Consider the following 19,389-nt stretch of genomic DNA (forward strand, 5'->3'; position numbering starts at 1 on the left):
TTTTTTTTTTTATAAAATATACCTGACTTCTTTTTTATTTAATAGCTCTTATTTTTACGTGTTTTAGTACATGATATGAAAACGTGATGTCGTTCATAAAACTAGATTTTCAACCATTAAGCATAATCTTGTAATGTTTTTGCAATGTACATTAAATTTTTACATCAAAAATACAGTATTTAATCCCTTAAAGACCAATACTGAACATATTATGATAAACAAAGAACAGATTTCAGCACATTTAAGTATGTAAACTTTACGATTTTCTAATTCTGAACGTTCATAATAATTCATATACATTTACATGTTTAGTTGAGCTATCTTGTATTGCTTTTGTAGTATTAAAACATTAACTACTACACAAATTGCGTATTATAACATCATAAATGATGAGATGTTAAAGTGAGATGTTGAATTATTTGTTGACTGCCGGGAAGTGTCACAAATTTGTATTATCTCAAAATATTTTCACCTATCTTGCTGGAAAACATATAAAAGACACACATACTTTGTGTGACTGTAAACTGTATTACAACTAAATTAAAATAAAACAGACTAGCCCATTCATCACGTCTGATGATATCACTCCTCATATTTTGCACTATCCAAACGAAAAGTACATGACTAATAACAAGTATCTTTCTTTTTCTATATATCACTCAAATATTTAGTATTTATTACCCCTAACTAATAATTAAACATGACTTTTCTCTGTAATTTTTCTAATTTTACCGACAGATACTGCATTATTTCTCAAAATATTCCAAAAAACGTCAGATTTTAGTGCGTGATAAAATTATGATTGCACGTTACTTAACAGTTTATTCTAAATAAAAAGTATTTAACCCTTTAGACCCTCGACACGTAGTTATGTAAATACCCATTTCACGTTTTTTTGTTGATAGCAACCACTATTTCGAACTAATAAAAGTGCAGCACGGCTCAAATTAATGCAACTTCTATCAACATAATTCAAAACTTTAGATTAACCTATTGAGTTTTAACCTATTTTGATTTGATAAAATGACGTATATTGAAATTTTATGCAAAAGCTTCATAACTCTTCAAAATTCTATTTCTTTTAAACAGAAATTTAATTGAATATGAAAGAATTAAGCTCACATCTTACAACAGACTTTTCAACAAAACTATCCCTACTTGTTCTTATTAATGGAAACAAATTAAAAGTTAATATTGTAAGTTAATGCAGCAATAGGTGTATAAAATATTAAGATAATTTAAAAGAACTACAAACAGACCTTTACTTTTTAAGAGAGGATAACGTAGTTATATTATCAAATTAAATTTTTTAGTTACGTAAAAGTTACTAGTCCCAATAACATATTAAAAAACACACAACAAAGGAAGTAAACTGAAATAAAACCGAATAAATTAGTGATCACGCAACAAGAAATCAAAGAGTGGCTTGTAATACATTAATCTAGGCGCGTGCATTAACCCCAACTTAAAAATAAAATAACCTTATAATATTTTCAAAATATTTCTATCTTTTATAAAAAAAATATTATTTTATACACAATGTAGAAAATAATGTAAAAATGCACACAATGTACTCGCCTCATAAACATAAAATCGATTTTATTTTTATTAGATATATTTTTTAATCGACTTAATCTGTATAAGAATGAAACTCAATTATTTCTTTGCGCGGAAATTAAAATTCAATGTTTTTCCAAATAAAATATATTTAAAAAATATTTTGAGTAAACAATTTAGCGCTATAGATAAAAATGTTTTATCTAACATTTTACTTCATTTTCTGCATATTAAATGGCAAGTATCGTAGCTTTGGGACTTAATATATTTTTCAACTGACAAATTTAATTTGATTCATCATATAATAAAGATATTATTTAACCAAACAAAATTCACTATAACAAAAAAAAAAGCGTAATATCATTTAATTTTTTACAAAAGTCAAATTTATAAGCCTTGGCTTCGTTATGAGAGAAAGTCTATTCAAAAAAAGGCTTCATCTTATTTCATCATTAACCTTTTAGAATATTGTAAAATTTTTAAACTACTTCTATCCATTTAAAACTTTTACTAATCTGTTAATCATTTTATACTTTCAATCACGTGCTATAATACCATACTTATAATAGTAGTATATATCTACTTTTGATATTCACGTCATATTTTAACAAGTATTAACATAAAAAATGTAAAAAACAACGAAATAATATGAAAAAAATTGAATTTATAAACTTTAATTTCAGTAGTCAATACACCGTAAAAATCCCCATACGTCAGTTTATTTTTAATATACACGTTAATATAACTTTGGCAAAAACTATCGAAAATTCGTACACAATTATATCATTTTTATCACTATTTAATCAAATTTCCCCTTACACCGTAAGGGTTAAAAACTTTCAATACATATATGTGAAAATTCGAACATTTTTTTTTAAGTGTATTTTCAACACAAATCCCTACTATGCGATAGAAATGATATTAAAGGTGGCTTCCAAGTTCTTGATTACACTAGAGCAATTAGTGTTCCTAAAAAAAAACACAAAACCTCTATATACAATGAAAAAAATATTTACATCTTTGAAAAAGGATATAGCGATAGGCTTTTTAAAGCCACGAGAGAGGTAGGAGAAGAGAATATAACTCTGCCTCTCTCTATCGTCCCTTTCCACTTATCTATCCGAATTACACTTCTACCGTCTGCACTGACACCAAATTTCATTACCCCTCGGGAACCGCTTCCGTTCATTCCGCTTTAAGGTTTTATCCTGTGAATGGGCGACCGCGACGGGGTTTTACTGGCGATGCGCCGAGGTGTGTGTAAGTGCGCACGCCCTTTGGCGAGATCGCAAAGTAGTGGTTGGGGTACGCACACCCGCGACCAGACGAGAAAGGGCGAGTAATTTACGAGGTTTGCATAAATACGCGAGCGGATAGAATCACTGAAGACTGCCGCAGATGACCGGCGGCGCGAGGGACCGTAGACGGGGTGAGATGCGGCCAGTACGGTTTTCGGAACGCGGAGTCTGCGTATGACCCCTGCCAATAGCCACCAGGCGGCGCCTCGGTTTGCAATCCCCCCATCCGAAAGGGCGCGTCGCACCCGGATCGATACAGCCCGGGCTTGGCGCGCGCGAGTAACCCCTAAAAACCGACGCCCGTGGTACAATTCCAACGGCAGACTTCTGGCGAACAACACGGTCGTTCGTTGTCATCGTCTCTCGATCGCCTGTCTCAGAGTCCACTCCATGGTAAGCATGAAAACTTTTTCAAATTAGATATTTCTTTTAAACAACCATTCGATAAATTATTATAATAAAAAACACTCTGATAAATTTGACATTTTATTTTAATCCGATGACTTGAAATCCGATTTACTAACGTTATCATTTTCCCGCGTTATTGAGTACGTTTTGTTTTAACTTTCGTAACATACAATATTGTATGAAAAAGATAAACATTTTTTTTTTTTTTTTTATTCTTTCGAAATTTCCATTAAATATACAACACGGGATATTAGATAAAAAATAAATACAATCGATGCGCGTTTTAAAATTGAATTTTTCATTTGATTATTGTTATTTTTCTAACGGCCAACAATAAAAGTATAAAATCTAATCCGAAATATAGTGCAATTCGTTAAACTATAAGATCGTATAATGTTATGTATAAATCGCGTGCGTTCACTGATCTATGACAGCGATGCATGGCAGTTGGTAATAAGGGCGGCAAAACCGGTAAAACACCCGGTACACGCGTAATTTGCATTCAGCGCTCGTGCCCGCCACTGCCGCCCCCGTCGCTGAAGTTACCCATACGCCGCCGCGCCCATTAAGTATTGATCTGCCGTATCGAACCACCGCCGCACGGTCGGTGGGGCGAGTGCGGCTTGATGGCACGCGGGGGTGGCAAAACGCAAGGGTGTGGTGACGCTGTCACGGTCGACGTTGTGCCGCATGCAAGTCCGTACGACAACACGCATAAATACGTTTAAATGGGTTTTATTCGCGGCGGCGGCGTTGGTTTATCGTCGTTAGGGGAAAAAAATTTGCGGACCCCATTCTCTTTCGTTCGGCGGCAAACTGAATGGAAAAAGGGTGGCCGTCGAGGGAGAGAGTTCGTTGACACCGATAGTGGCCACCGCTGTTGTTATTGTCGTCGGAGGGGCTGTGAATTGATGACTAATACGCGCGTATGTCGTTCGTTATTCTCCGGTGCGCGCAAAGTACACGAACATTAAAAAAAAAAATAATAACACAACGTGTTGTTAAAACGAACGGCACGTTCTTTTCTTTCTTTATTTTCAAATCTACTTCCTGCGGCCGGTGGAATCGATCGCACGACTACCGTAACTAACTTTGACTTGTACTGCTCGACAACTGCTGTAGCTTTTACGCACACGAAATCGCGTGCATATAATAACTAAATGTATACTATTTGTGTGTTCATATGTGTAAGTGGTGATCTTACGTTGTTTCAGATAGCCGACATAAAAGTCCGTCTCAGTGTCGTTGCGTACTCGCAAATGGCGGTTTCCGGCCACTACCGAAGTAGTGGTATTGCTGTACGTTTGCATAACGGCAAAACGCATCGTCGGTGTAGTGATGCTCTACATCTACCCTGTAGATCCGAATTTGTTTGAAAAACGGCGACAAATTCGGTTCTAGAGAGGTTTGTGTGGTGCATATTCCTTACGACCAGATCTACGTCATCAAAAGCCCCGAACCAAACGAATTTATTATTATAGTTTTAATTTGTTTACTAATATTAATTGGGAATAATTTGTTATTTACAATTGTTTTAAAAATGCATAACGCATTCAAAATGATTTTATATCAACTGCTAAAGTCTACCATTGTTCGTTGTAAAATAAAAATGGCAGTGAAATATTTATGATGGAAACTTTTTTTTTTAAACTATATAAGATAATTAATATAAAAATATAGTTTTCACGGGAAATCACCATGAAAAAATTATTGACCATCGTTTTTTGTTTACTGTATTATTCATCATAAAATAAAAATATTGTGTTTTGTTTTTACAAATAATACATAGTGAAATTTTAACAATTTTACGCAAAAATATTTAGAGTTTAATTAATTAAATACTATTGTTTTCAAAAAAAAATATATCCTACTATCCTCAATGTCACTGCGAATTACTTTTACAGCTTAACGAAGGGCAACTATGAAAGTGTATAAAAAATACCTAAGTTTTTATATGCTAAACAATAAGTTATCTTTAATATTACAATAAAAAAATAAAATTAACTCACATTTTTACGTTAATAATAATATCATTCATATTAACTAGTCTAGTTATGAAAAGTGAACATAATAATTTTAATTACGAGACATTAGTCCTTAAATTTCACATTGTAGTAAATTGTTCTTTATAAATATACGAGTGTATAAAACTGAACTAATTCACTATTTTATTACCTACTTTTTATAAAAATATTTATCAAAATAAACTAACTAAATTTAACTATATTATATACTTTTTATTACATACTATTGCTATAATTAATCACGTTTGCATGCCTTATCTCATGTTAGTTACTTCGATATAAATATTAATTTTATAGTCGGGTCATAAATGATTTCATTAAAATCATCATAAAATTAAAGTATAGGTTTGATCGTGTATTTTTTGTATCGATCACTACAAATTATCAGCTTTTAAAATGACATTTTTACTAAACTAATTTTATTTATTAATAATATCAGTGTTAGAAATGAATGCATTCTTTAAATTTAATTCATTTTTCATGGAATGCATTTATATATGCACAGGCTTTATTTTAAGGAATGATTAATATAAATGCATTCAATTTTTGATAATAAGTTAATGTAAATTAAATTTTAAATTGGTTATCTTTAAAAAAAACCCCTAATAATTATGTGGTAAACTTAGTAATGACCAATTTGTGACCTTAATAAGTAAATAGTCAACAATTATAACCACAGAAATGGTTATTACACACATATTTATGTGTGTATATTTATTAAATAAATATTAATACTTCCTTTTTATTTAAAAAATTTCATAATAGAATATTGATTATTATTACACTTTTTCATAAAGTTATAAAATAATTTCTATCTAAACTTATCCTTTTCTAAATAATTAGTGATATAATATTTTTATCGACAAAAATATTTTGTAAGATCATTTATTAATAAAACACACTCTTCAGAACGTATTCCAAAATTTCAATGAATATGAATATCATACATTCTTTGTTTTTTGCGGGATTCTGAAAGAATATGCATTTTATTTATTAACTCCAAAATAGGAAATTGAATACATTAATTTTTAAAAATTATATGTATTATATACATAAATAATTAAATAGCGAAATTGTAAGTATATAGTACGACTAAATCAATTTGTTCTATTATATATTATATAGAGTGAAATAATAAAAATAATCTTTTATCGTAGTCCAAAACTGTAAAAAATTTTTAAATAGTAATTAAAAATATTCGCTGTATTAAAATTAATAAGGATCTTAGAACAATGTATCCCGCCAAGATGTATTACTCAAACAGGAGAAAGTAACCTTTTAAGAAATTTAGAATGTATTTATAGTATTAATATAGAATATATTCACAGTTGGGTCCAGTATAGATGATATCTGACAGTGACTAAAATCACTATCATAAAAAACGGTTCGATACAAATCAGTAGATAGTCTTTAATTTTAAGAAATTTTTTGATTATTCTAAAAGCAAAATAAACTCCTATTTCTATCATTATTCCTAAATAGTAGTTGATTTATAAGTATAATATATGAATAAATATTTATTATAACATTTAAATATAGTATGAGATTGATATTTGATAATTTAGTATGGTAATTTTTTCGAAGAATTTATACAAAATTATAAAGTAGTGATTATTTTTATGGCAAACGTATATAAAAATTGAAGGACTTGACAGAGAACTTGTTTGATAATAATTTGTTGTTAATTATGAATAAATGGACTGCAATCAATTTTCATCAGAGTAAAAAAGATACTTTTATTATTCAATTTTTCTTGCTAATTTCAAATCAGTAATTATATGTTTTTCACCACCGATAATTTTTGATATTATTACTAATTAGTTAACAACTTTAGGATACATCTATAAGGAAAATAATTCAGAATATTATTTATTATGAAATTATTTTGTATTTAGAAATTAAATTCTTGCAACAAATATGTAAGTGCGATCAAAACAAACATATTTTTATATTTCAATTATTTTCAATAAATTTATATTATTTGGTTAACATATTTAAAAATATATCTATAAAGAATTAGCAAAATATTATTTTATTTTATAAAATACGAAAAGATCATCTTGCTCCGCTCTCTTTTAATAATATTTATAATCCTTTAGGTGATGAATCTACAGTAATTATAGGTTTTAGAAAAAAATATTTATTCGCATATCTTGCATTAGAATAAAATGTACTGATTATTTAAACTAAATAATTAGTTTTTTATGCATTCGAATGGTTTATGATAAACAAATCATTTATATAATATTCTAATTGAATTCAAATTAAATATGTGTTATAAGTGTTAAAATTTGATTGGGTTACAATAGTTGATAGTAAAAATGTTTTTAACTCCCTTATATTTACTCCATTAAGGTAATGAAATAAAACTCAAAATAAGGAAAAAAGTACATCAATTTAGAATTATTCTAAAATATGCTACGTAATATTTTTTATGATTTTCCGAAACAAATTTATATTTTTAGGGTATCATTTTTATTGTTTATGTTTAGGTTTATATAGGTTTCTGTTTTTTATAGTACATAATTTAAATTTAAATGTATATAATATAATATAATATGGTATTATATAAAATTCACAAGTGAATTAATTTTAATCTTCTGATTTTAATAGTAAAAAAATATATCGTCAAGCAATTAAAACTTGCTAAAACGAAAACTAAATGTTAGTCTGAAATAAATGGTTTTCGTACTCCCAGCGTCTTAAGACAGAATTCAAAAATTAGTAATGCCATTTTCAAAAATTATCTTAAAAACAAAACAGGGATTTTCAAGAAACTTTGTTAAAAATAAAAAGTATAAATAATTGGTAAATTTCTAAGATGTTCTGTATACAGACTGATTCTTTTAATTTTACCTACATGATTTCTCTTAAAATAATATTTATGTTAGAAATGATATTGCTATTTTTTAGTTTCATATATTTCTCGAATTATTAACAAATTATATTTTTTTGTAATTTTCCCCTTATAAGGATATTCACTTTGTTTTTTTAATTTCAATATACATATTTAACTAGCTTACAAATTATTAAAGATATAATTTAAAAAATTATTAGTCGATAACAAATTTTAACTTATTATTTTGGAAGTTATTACGATTTTGAAATTTAGAGTGAAGGTGAGGTTTGGGATATGTTATTTAATCATTATCATTACTATGCCACACTCTTCATCATGTCATTCTCACACCTAAAATAATTGGTTGTAGTAACAATAGGTTATAAAATATACGACAATAAAAAAAATTTTAGGTTCTCTGTACATTTTTTAATTTAACTAAATAAAATGTTTAACTGGTTGACATTGAAGGCAATTGTCCTTGATTTCATTTTTTATGGGAGCGCATATTCTTTTCAGATTAAAATGCCTGTGTCTGATTTTTAAAGTACAAAAGAAACAAAGATCTTAAATTTTATATTTACCAAACCATCATATGTACAGTGAACATAAAGTTGTAGAACAATAAATAATATACCAATACGATTCTCCATTAAATAAATGTGAATTTTTTATAAATTTGTCGAAAAAATCTTTATAATAAAGATTTTGACATTTTTATGATGGTTTGTAATTTGGTTTTCTATTTCTATATTTTTAAAAGTAAATATATAATTATTTAACATAAATATAAAAATTTAATTACTTTTAATGTTATAAATTATATGTAGGATCCATTGTATTCTTTTTTATGCATATATAAATAAAATGTTCTTGATGCAGTCTTAGACATGAAAATATTCACCCAAGCGGTAACAAAGTAATTAAAAAAATTATTCAATGTAGTACAAATGATACAATAAAATTATAGTAATAGAATGAGTAAATAAAACTAAAGACAACATAATTATTAAAGAAAATATTCAACTGTAATGCTATCTTTATCTTTTTGAGTAAACTAATAGTTGAGGTTGTATATACTAGAGAGCGCTATCGTATATTTATCAGCGTTTTTTAATGGTTTACTAAAAATACCTATGATTGATAATATATATATTTGTATATAACTAATCAAGGGTTGAACCCATTATCCATTAATATAAGTGAAAATTGAAAAAAATAAGAGTCAAAAAAATTAAAAATTAATTAAATAAAACAAACTAAAAACTAATATAGGAGGATCGACATTGGCAAAGATATTAATCTAGTTAAGGGTTCATTATCTAAATTGTTCGAATTGTGCTTAGATATTAGGAATGTAAATTTAATTCGGGTAGTACAATTGGGAATTTAGAAGTTAGATTAACTCAATAATAAAGGAGTATCCAAATGTGATAAGATCATCAATTTCTGTATAAAAATTATAATATCAGTACTCATAACTAAGACGTATAAATAATCAAAAGATTATTTAAAATTTTTGGCTGAACGGACATGTTTAAATTTTATTTTAACTATATTATTAATTTGTCAATATTTTATTAGTATTTCTTTATTAAATATTTCGTTTTAAACTCTAAATATGATAAAAAAATGTTTGTATAAATGAACAAATTTTTGAAAAATTATTATCAATTTGCATTTCGTCAGCATGATTAAAAAAGTATTCTACAAAATTATTCAAAATGAATAAAAGAATACGTTATGTTTGTAATTCTAATAATAGAAATGGGTTTTTTAATAATAAATCATTAAGAAATAATAGAATATATATTTATATATCTTAAAATGTTATTTCAATATTATAAATATATAAAAAATCATATTTCCAATATGACAAATATTTCTCAATAAAAATATGTTCAATTGTTTAAATACTCATTTTTTTCAATGAAGACGACCATAGAACGTTATTTCCACTAGTCAAAGTAAAAATAATTTAATATTTGCAATTAAAATAACATAAAATTATGATATACATATATTTTTTCAAAATTAATGTATAAAAAACAATTTTGAGAGAAAAAAATTATAAATATGATATTTTTGCAAATCTATTAGCACTTGTATTAACTTAACTTGTTCAGTTAATTCGATTTTTTCGAGTTAAGATTAAACTCTATTTTTAAAACATTAACATTAACTATTAACTTGTCAACTTTTTCAATTAACTAAATTTCAACGAGTGCAATCATTTACTAATTCAGCCTTGCTAATAACCAGTGTTGGGAAATCTAGATAAAAATATTTTTTTTTCGCTTTAGCTAAATTATTTCATAAATGGCTATCTAAACATTATATCTAAGATGAGTTTTTTAATAAAACACGTGTATAATTGTTTGGTAAACTTTATCGTGGACTTTTTTGTATAATAACCCATTTTGTAAACATGTTAATGCCTTATAATTAGATTATTGTGTCTATTGCTAATATTACAAAATTATAAAACGGATATTTTTTATTTATTTTTTATTTTAACAATCTCTCGTGAAGTCCAATAGTAAATGGTGAATATTTATGAAATCACTAAACAAAAATACTACATAAATAATAATATTGTTATTAATTTTATAATGACTTTTATACACTATATAAATAGGAAATTATCTTTATTTAATGGCTGGTCAATAATAACTTATGAAATTATTTGCACAGAACTAAAAAATGAAATATATTTTTTTTTTAATTTCAAAATAGTACTTTTTAGTATGTTTTTATCTAATAAAAAAATTTCTGTGGATCGAATTCAACTTTTTGATAAATACTTATTGAGTTACAATGATTTAAATAGATAGATAAAGAGAGTGGATATATGCAGTTCGTATTGGCGTACGTATATTCAGTCCGCGTTTAATACCCACTCTATGTAATAAGATGCTTGTAACACAATGAGTACATGACCCAAAATTGTTATCTTTCCATAAAATTGTTTAATAACAAAATAATTAAAAACTTTTTTTTTATGTAATTAATATATATATATATATATAGTAAAGTTAATCGAAGCTAAAATATGTTTAAAATAGAATTCAAAACTGTATATTTTATATAAAAAACGAAGTAATGCTAAATTTTTGTTGAATTGAAATTTATTATAAGTGTTGCAACCTGATGGACTACACAGTATAAATAATACGATGTAACACTCTTCCTTGGTGTGACAGTGTCTGATTTAAAGTTGGAATCATATTGACGACTTGGCTTGTTTTCTAGTAGTTATCATATTTATTATTGTTATTCTTCTTCATAAAATTATTTTTGTTGTTATTTATGAAAAATAAAAATTATTTCCATCTACATTATCTAAACTTTTAATGATAATTAATCTTTATTTAACTTAACTCATATTTTACCATTTTAGCTTTTCGTCACAATATCACTATCCAGTATTTTAAGAGTCTTTTTATTTTTTCAAGCAAATTTTAAGGATAATTTATCCTATGATAATAATCAGTGCTAACAATAATATTATAACACGTTATGTTAGGCTTTTTGAGTTGTCCTTAAAGGATTACACTGATTCTAGTAGGAGTACGCCAGGTACAATATGTGTTGTACAAAAAAAGTATAACTCCAAAAGCAGTTTACCAGAAAATTAGTCCCACTTGTAAATTAAATAACTATATGACTACAAAATACTTATGTGTATATCAACATATTTCAACGAAATTTTCAGTGTGGCATTAGAATGTCTCTGGGTAGGCCTAATAAAAACTTCAGGTTTTAAATCCAAAAACGGTGGCGGGAATGAGTGTTTTTGATAAAGTTTTTAAAAGATCACGGTTTCCAAAAAAATTTTCTCATCTTAATCATTTTTCTATTATAACGTCGTCGAGATCTTTCATTTAAAGAAAAATTTAGAATATCGAAGATCGTTAAGTAATTTTTCAAGAAGTGTCTAATTTTTCAATGTTTAATAATTTAATAAGATTTGATAACAATATATTGTGATGAAAATCATTTAAATCTTAATGTCTGACATTGAAGATTTATTTCTTTAATTAATAATTCTATTCTTCATTTTTAGTTACACGATGTTTTTTTTCATAAAAATGTACAATTTTAAATTTGATTTAATTTTAAAAAACATAAAAGTATGATGATTGTTTTGAGAAAAAAATGATTTTCAAGGCAATATTTTGGGTGTACATTTGTAAGTTAAAAGGTGGCTATTATTATTTTTATTTTCTTATTAAATGGAGAAGAACAGTCTACATAAAATGTTAACTGGTCAATAACTAATTTTGTGACGTTATTTTTGATATATTAACAATTTCATATTTTTAAAAAGACGAGAAGTGTTATAGTGTTATCAAAAACCTATTTTTACCATTACCCACAAATAAGAATTCTTCTACATTGCACACCCATCTAGACTATAATTAGATATTACATTAACTAAAAATTAAAATGTTACAAAATTGATGTTCGAAGAGTCAATATATCATTTAATCCATTACTCATTTAATGGTAAAAAATAATTACAATTTTTCAAATATAATTGAATTATAATTTCTAATTATAACCTTCACGTCTATTCTGTTACGATATCACTATGAGCTATTATTATTGGATTCTCAATTTAAAAATAAAATAAACCACTTATTTAAAAACCACGTATATGCTAAAATATTAATATATGAAATTATTTAATTATTTTTAATGAACGGATCATCACTTATGATTTTTTTTAATTCTGAAAGATATACTATAAGGATAAACATAAATACAGTGTCCAGTAAAAAAGACTAATTGCTAATATTATATAGTTACTCATATGTTTTTGTATAACGCAGATAATCGTAGATTAAAATTATACATTTTTTTTATGTATAAAAAAAATAAAATAAACTAAAATTAAACTAAAGATTGTCTAGCTCGTTCACTTGTAAAAATTTGAATGATATACAAAAAAAAATGTTGCGTATTACATCATTTTTTTTATAAATAGTTTTATAATTTTATAAATAATATGTTAAGTTAAAAGTAACTAATAAAATGTCTCACACACGTCTAATAAATAAATAAAATATAATTCTGTACTTGTTGTAAATGCGCAATAAGGTGCATTTTAGTGTTAAATTAAAATTAAAAACATCCAAAGAATGAATAGAATACTTAACTTAATTCAATTAATTTAACGTGTTAATTTTTTAACACATTCAAGGCCAGCCTTATTATTAAATACTTGAAAAGTATGACTTCATACTCTTTCTTCGTTGAAATATAACATGTAAAGTGTAAACATATTTTAGGGTCGGAATTTATTAATTTTTTAACTAAAAACAGCGACTTATAAGTGTATTCATTTTACTGAAGTATAATTGAGCTAGTCTATAAACGTTGGCCTTCAACAAAATATGGATAAAGTATTATTAACACAGACAACCATTATAATATTATTCACAAACATATAATAGATTACAAATCAAACAGGTACCACGTTAGTGTAATCAAAGATGAATAGTGTCATTGAAGTCTTAAAACTACACGTAAAAAATTGAAAACGGTATGATTATTGGTGTCAATACACAAAAATCAGACCTAAATAAATGTCTAAAACCTAAAGTACTAATAACAAGGCCGACGGTAAAGGTGTGAGAGATGTATGATACCCAACGTTTAAAAATGTCCAGCAAACTAAGTTGATAACAAAAAATAATTAATTTTTCACTAAGATAAAATATTAGTAAAATTGATTCGCACGAGATGCCGCGATTTCTTACACTTGCTCTGATCAATAATCACGGGCGTACCTATTTCAAAATTCTAGAGTGAGAATAAACTTTTTTTTTGTCAAATCACATACTTTTATAATAAAACAGTAATATTCTATCGTTAAAATCCCTGATATCTCCGTGACTATTAGTATAATTTGATAACATTAGTTACATTATCAAAAGTATAAAAAAAAAACACTCCATAATATAAGGCGTAATAAATTTGTTTAGGTAATATCTAAACAAAATTAAAACTAAAATATCTTTATATTCATAATGTTCAATTATTAAAATCTTTATCGTTTAAAGAAAATATATACTGATTTGAAAAACAAATCCTTGACCAAAATTGTATTTAAATATTTGAAAAAGTTTTTAATTAATAAATAATAAAGTTAGTTGATTTAATAAATCAATTTAAAAATTATTGGATTAATAAGCTCTAGGCTGTATCATATTTAGAATTTTTTTTATGTGGGAGATGTCTCGATAACTTAGAACAAAGAATAGTGGGAAATTACACCTCTCCACTACCATAGCTATTATGGCTATTTTATGTCGATGTAAGGGAGACCCATGAGGCCGCTCTTCCACTTGTATAAATATACCTCTGCTTCTTGTATATATATATATTGCTTAATAAATTTGAGTAGAATGCCAGTATAATGATAATAAATAACTATATTAGATATTTATATAGGCATACAGCAACTTAAACATAATTCTGAGACAATCTATATAATACCAGTAGTAAATAAATTTAACTGACTATTTTTTCGTAGATAATTCAATTAAAATAGTTCTTTCAGCTATATAATTAAGTTGTCACTATATTAATCAAAATTTCAGTTGGTCCAACTGGGTTACCTGGTCCAGTTACTGAACAGCCCCCCCCCCATAAGTGAACAAATTTTTTTCGTTGGCAAATTATATTTCTCGAATATAAAGCGCATCCTCATAATATCTAATGAAGTTTAATATAAGTCACAGGACACATAAAAAAATCCACGAACAGACGGCACGTCTTGTTTTACCGACTCTGGTCCATGTACACTTTGTGTGTCGCGTGTGAACTCGGTGACATCTCACCAACCAAGACGCACACACAAGGCTTTTCATAGGCGTGATGAGCTCACAGTATTTTACGGTGTTTTTTAGTCCCCTCTTCGTGCACGTCATTTCAACGATTCGTTGTGTTCAACACCCGAGCCTGTGTATGTTTTCCGTAATACGCCCTGTATATCTAAATAGTACACACATACGGACTGGCGCGCGAGCTCTCCTATTATTATTATTGTTATTACTAATATTATATACATACGTATCAAACGACAATCATTAATCTTTTCCCGACGCACAGAATTAACTGTCAAATGCACATCGCAAACACACCGAATGCGTATGCCCGCTTGCCCCCTTCTCGCTACACCGGTGCCCCAACGCGGCCGTCGTCTTGCCTACCACCCGTTTTACGCCGTCGGCCGGTCGCACAAACGGACAGGCTGGCTGGCTGGCTGGCCGACTGACTCGACGGTCGACGGGCGGCCGCGCGCGTTACATTCGTATGCGGCCGCATGCATGTATATACCGAGTTAAATTTACATTATATACATGTTATAAAATACAGGCAGCAGCCGACATACGTGCGCATCGAGGCGACTGTAGCATTGTAAATGTTTACGTGAGCGTGAATACAATAATAATATATTCGACACGAAATGTTCGTTTGTTTTTGTCTGCGTCCGACGGCCATGTTTCGTATACACAAACCGTAACACGCACACACTATTATTTTGTCCATCGTCGTTTTATGTGTTTTACTAGGTCGTGGCACGCAGTCACGCTCGACCACCACTGCTGCGGTCAAAAAACCGATTGGCCGCCGTTCACATCGATTGTCATCAACGCCTAGATCAATCCCATTATCCAATAACGGGATCGTTTAACCCCAATACAGAATCTTTTTTAGTAAGAAAACATTTAAACGGTTAATATCAATCATAATGTCATTGCAAATACCGGTAGCGGTAGAAGTTTAGAAGGATAGACCAGTTACATCGACGGAACCCGCGCAAACTTCGTAAAAACTCCAACATTTTGGAAACTTCATATGAGACGGTTCATTTCAAAAGTTATTAAGCATAAATAATATAAAGTAAAAATGATCTTNCAATTATCCAATAACGGGATCGTTTAACCCCAATACAGAATATTTTTTAATAAGAAAACATTTAAACGGTTAATATCAATCATAATGTCATTGCAAATACCGGTAGCGGTAGAAGTTTAGAAGGATAGACCAGTTACATCGACGGAACCCGCGCAAACTTCGTAAAAACTCCAACATTTTGGAAACTTCATATGAGACGGTTCATTTCAAAAGTTATTAAGCATAAATAATATAAAGTAAAAATGATCTTGTAAATTGTTTTAATTAGCTATCGAGTTTTTGTTAATCATAAGATATTAATATCGAGTAAATTCAACGGGGTACTATTCTAAAATTAATTAAATGTTTGAAATTAGGCTTCATAAGAAGGAAGCTATTTATAATAATTCTCGGTGATACCATAATATCACTCGCACAAATCAAAAAACTCTGGTTTAGGTAGGCTTTTATCATAGGATTTCTTCGTGTCAAATCATTTGACCGCTACTGTCAAACGTTAAAAAAACGTCGCCTAAATTATTCATTGATAGACCATTTAAATTGTTTTGATAAATTTTACACACAACTTATCCGATATTTTAACGCTTATCCAAAATTGTATGTATTAGTATTGTTATGATTAGTACGTTTTCTATAATAAATGTTTTGTTTTAATCACAAGTGAATAATTGAAAGTACACGACGGTTTATTCAATGGTATTAGAAATGAATGGTCGTTTTAGTAATAGATATAAATCATAATCTTAGTATTTTTTTATAAAAAAACTATTAAAAACGGATTGACTAACATCATAAATCAACATGTATTTGGCCAGTTCCGCGTTACACAACAGGAACTCTGTTTTCCAACGTCGTCGGTACTGCACCCTGTTGGCGGGTACATTTATTACCCACACACAATGTATAAGGTAACCCAAAATATGAAAGGAAAAGTCCATTTAGCAAATCCGACGTCCATTTGTGTGTCACGTGTACGTAACGTCCGACCTACTGTGGCGGCGTCAACGAATTCACTTTCCTAAACGCACACTCAACTGTCTCATTGTGTGTTATGACTATCTATGCAAGTATAACAAATCGTTCGGTCATCCATTTTGATTTTTTGCAATACGCTATTTTTTTCATAATCTTTCCGTTTTTTTTTTTGTTCCGGCTGCAAATCTCAAGACCCTAAATCGTATTAATATAACAGTCGTTACCGTCTGCACGACAGCGACCACGCGATGACACAATGAATTCCGATATCGTAAATACTTACATAGGACTCTTATATTATGCCAAAAAGGTCACTTAAGGTAGTGGTAACACCCTAGAAAAAAAAGGACTCATGGGACGACTTAATGAAGGGATTCATTCGACGTGCCGGCCGGTTATAGATTTGGGTTGTGTTGCTAATAGTTGTGATGACAATACTCTCCAGATATGACCTATACAGAATTTGGAAAAAAAAATGCCATAATATTTCATTTGTGGAATGGGATATTATTTTTTTAGCGACGTCTAAATATTTTACGTTCGCCATTAAATTTAATGTGATTTATTAAAGCAGTCGTTAAACGTTTTTTTAAGTCGACATGGAAATAATAAATTCAGTAATGAAACGAGAGTATAATACTTCCATTTTATATTGATGAAATAAACTATTATTAAAAAGTGCATTAAGTAATCCTTTTTTTAAACAATTAATGGAGACCGAAAAATTATTACTGTTTTCATACTTTGGTAACTAATGGTTTTTAAAGAGTCTTGTTTTTTTTTTTAAGCATCAGTAGTATTAAGTATCAGCATTTTAGTAAATCTTAAGCTATTAGCGTAAAACGAGATTATATTTGTTCATAATTATGTATGACTAAACAATCAAAAATAGTTATAATCAATTATTTTTTTATTAATTTTGATTAATCTAAATAATCGAACAACCCATTTTAAGTCACCTAAAATAAATAAACGTTCAATATTCGTATTAATTTTACTTAAAATATAATAGTATAGCTCAACTAAAATTTGATGTAAAACAGGGAGGATCAGAATTATCATTCGTCTAAAAACGAAAAAAAAAGTATCCACGCTATCTAAAATACTTATGACGAATTTTCAAGAATTCGGATCTCCTTACAGCAACTCAAAAAAATGTATTAATATATTCTCTTACTATATTTTATATAAAATACAATTCAACAAAATAATGTTAATGAGAAATCTGTCAATTTTATATTTTGGCGCAGTTTACAACTCTGCGTTATGGAATAAGTTTCTATGAATATATTTAACAATTCTTCTTTTTCTTCCTCTTTATCCCAACTACTTGAGGTTGACCGCCCCTTCTGTTTAGGACACCTCATACTTTTTGACGAAATTGTAACCCAACCTGACGCAGCCTCTTTAGTCGCTTCTTACGATTGGCAGAGGGGTCGTGTAAGTATTCTTACCTCTTATCTACAAAATTATTTAAACATACTTAACAATAGGTAGTAAAAAATTTGATGGACCATAAAAATTAATATCGTCATAAAACAGCAGTAGAAAATAAATTATCAAGTTAACAGCTTATCATAAGACAAGAGACTTGAAGGTAATAAAATGAGTGTCAAAAAGTTCGGAACTAGCCCCAAAAGTATGAGCATGTTACAAGTGATGTGGATTATATGGTGTTTAGACGGTCGTTGGTCCCTTTTTGCCCCTTGTCCATAATATGTAGCTGGTCCTTAATTAAATAGCACTCGGCAAACTTTACGGCTTTCGACCTTTCACACGCTCACGTCGAAATCTGACAAACGAGTCCTTATACTCGTTGCGTTTAAGTATCATATATGTTTAAACAAGTCACAGAGGATTTAATTTCGGCTTTCCAAACGTCTACACGTACGTACACTACACGTGTAATATTCCCAGAAGACCCTTTATGATTTTGTCTTATATATTATTTATATGATCTTACGAAACTATAATGTATCTAGTTCGACATAAACCATTTTATTATTTATAACTGTTTTGACGGGTCTCTTGAGAAGTGGTAACCCTACCAATGTATTAATTATAAAGGTTGACTGCTATTTAATTGTTAAGACCCCCATAGGCCTAAAACACTTATTTATGATTACCTGAGCGCTAACTGATACTATATTGTTTTGATTATACAGGATAATTACGATAATCTATTAAAAAATATCATTCATCTGTAATTTATTTATTCGCTACATTGCAAATATAGTTCGTAAGAATTTTTAGTATTTAATAGGAAATCAAAACAAAATTAAAAAAGATATAATAAAATTATACAAAAAAATGTATATCAGATATTTTAAAGTACTTTAGCGTTTTATTAAGATATATC

At 28.3% G+C, this 19,389-nt stretch overlaps 2 long non-coding RNA genes across 2 annotated transcripts in view; one reads left to right on the forward strand and one right to left on the reverse strand.

Annotated features, from left to right (window-relative positions):
• Positions 1 to 19,389, reverse strand: part of LOC126906219 (uncharacterized) — an 82,179-nt gene that overhangs the window by 14,467 nt on the left and 48,323 nt on the right. The window lies entirely within an intron of this gene.
• On the forward strand, positions 3,048 to 4,890 carry LOC126906217 (uncharacterized). The gene is made up of 2 exons (XR_007704206.1): positions 3,048 to 3,248; positions 4,478 to 4,890. It is a non-coding gene; the product is annotated as an uncharacterized LOC126906217 (long non-coding RNA).

Source organism: Daktulosphaira vitifoliae, unplaced genomic scaffold (assembly GCF_025091365.1).
Source record: "Daktulosphaira vitifoliae isolate Bord-2020 unplaced genomic scaffold, ASM2509136v1 Scaffold_4, whole genome shotgun sequence".
Lineage (NCBI taxonomy): Eukaryota > Metazoa > Arthropoda > Insecta > Hemiptera > Phylloxeridae > Daktulosphaira > Daktulosphaira vitifoliae.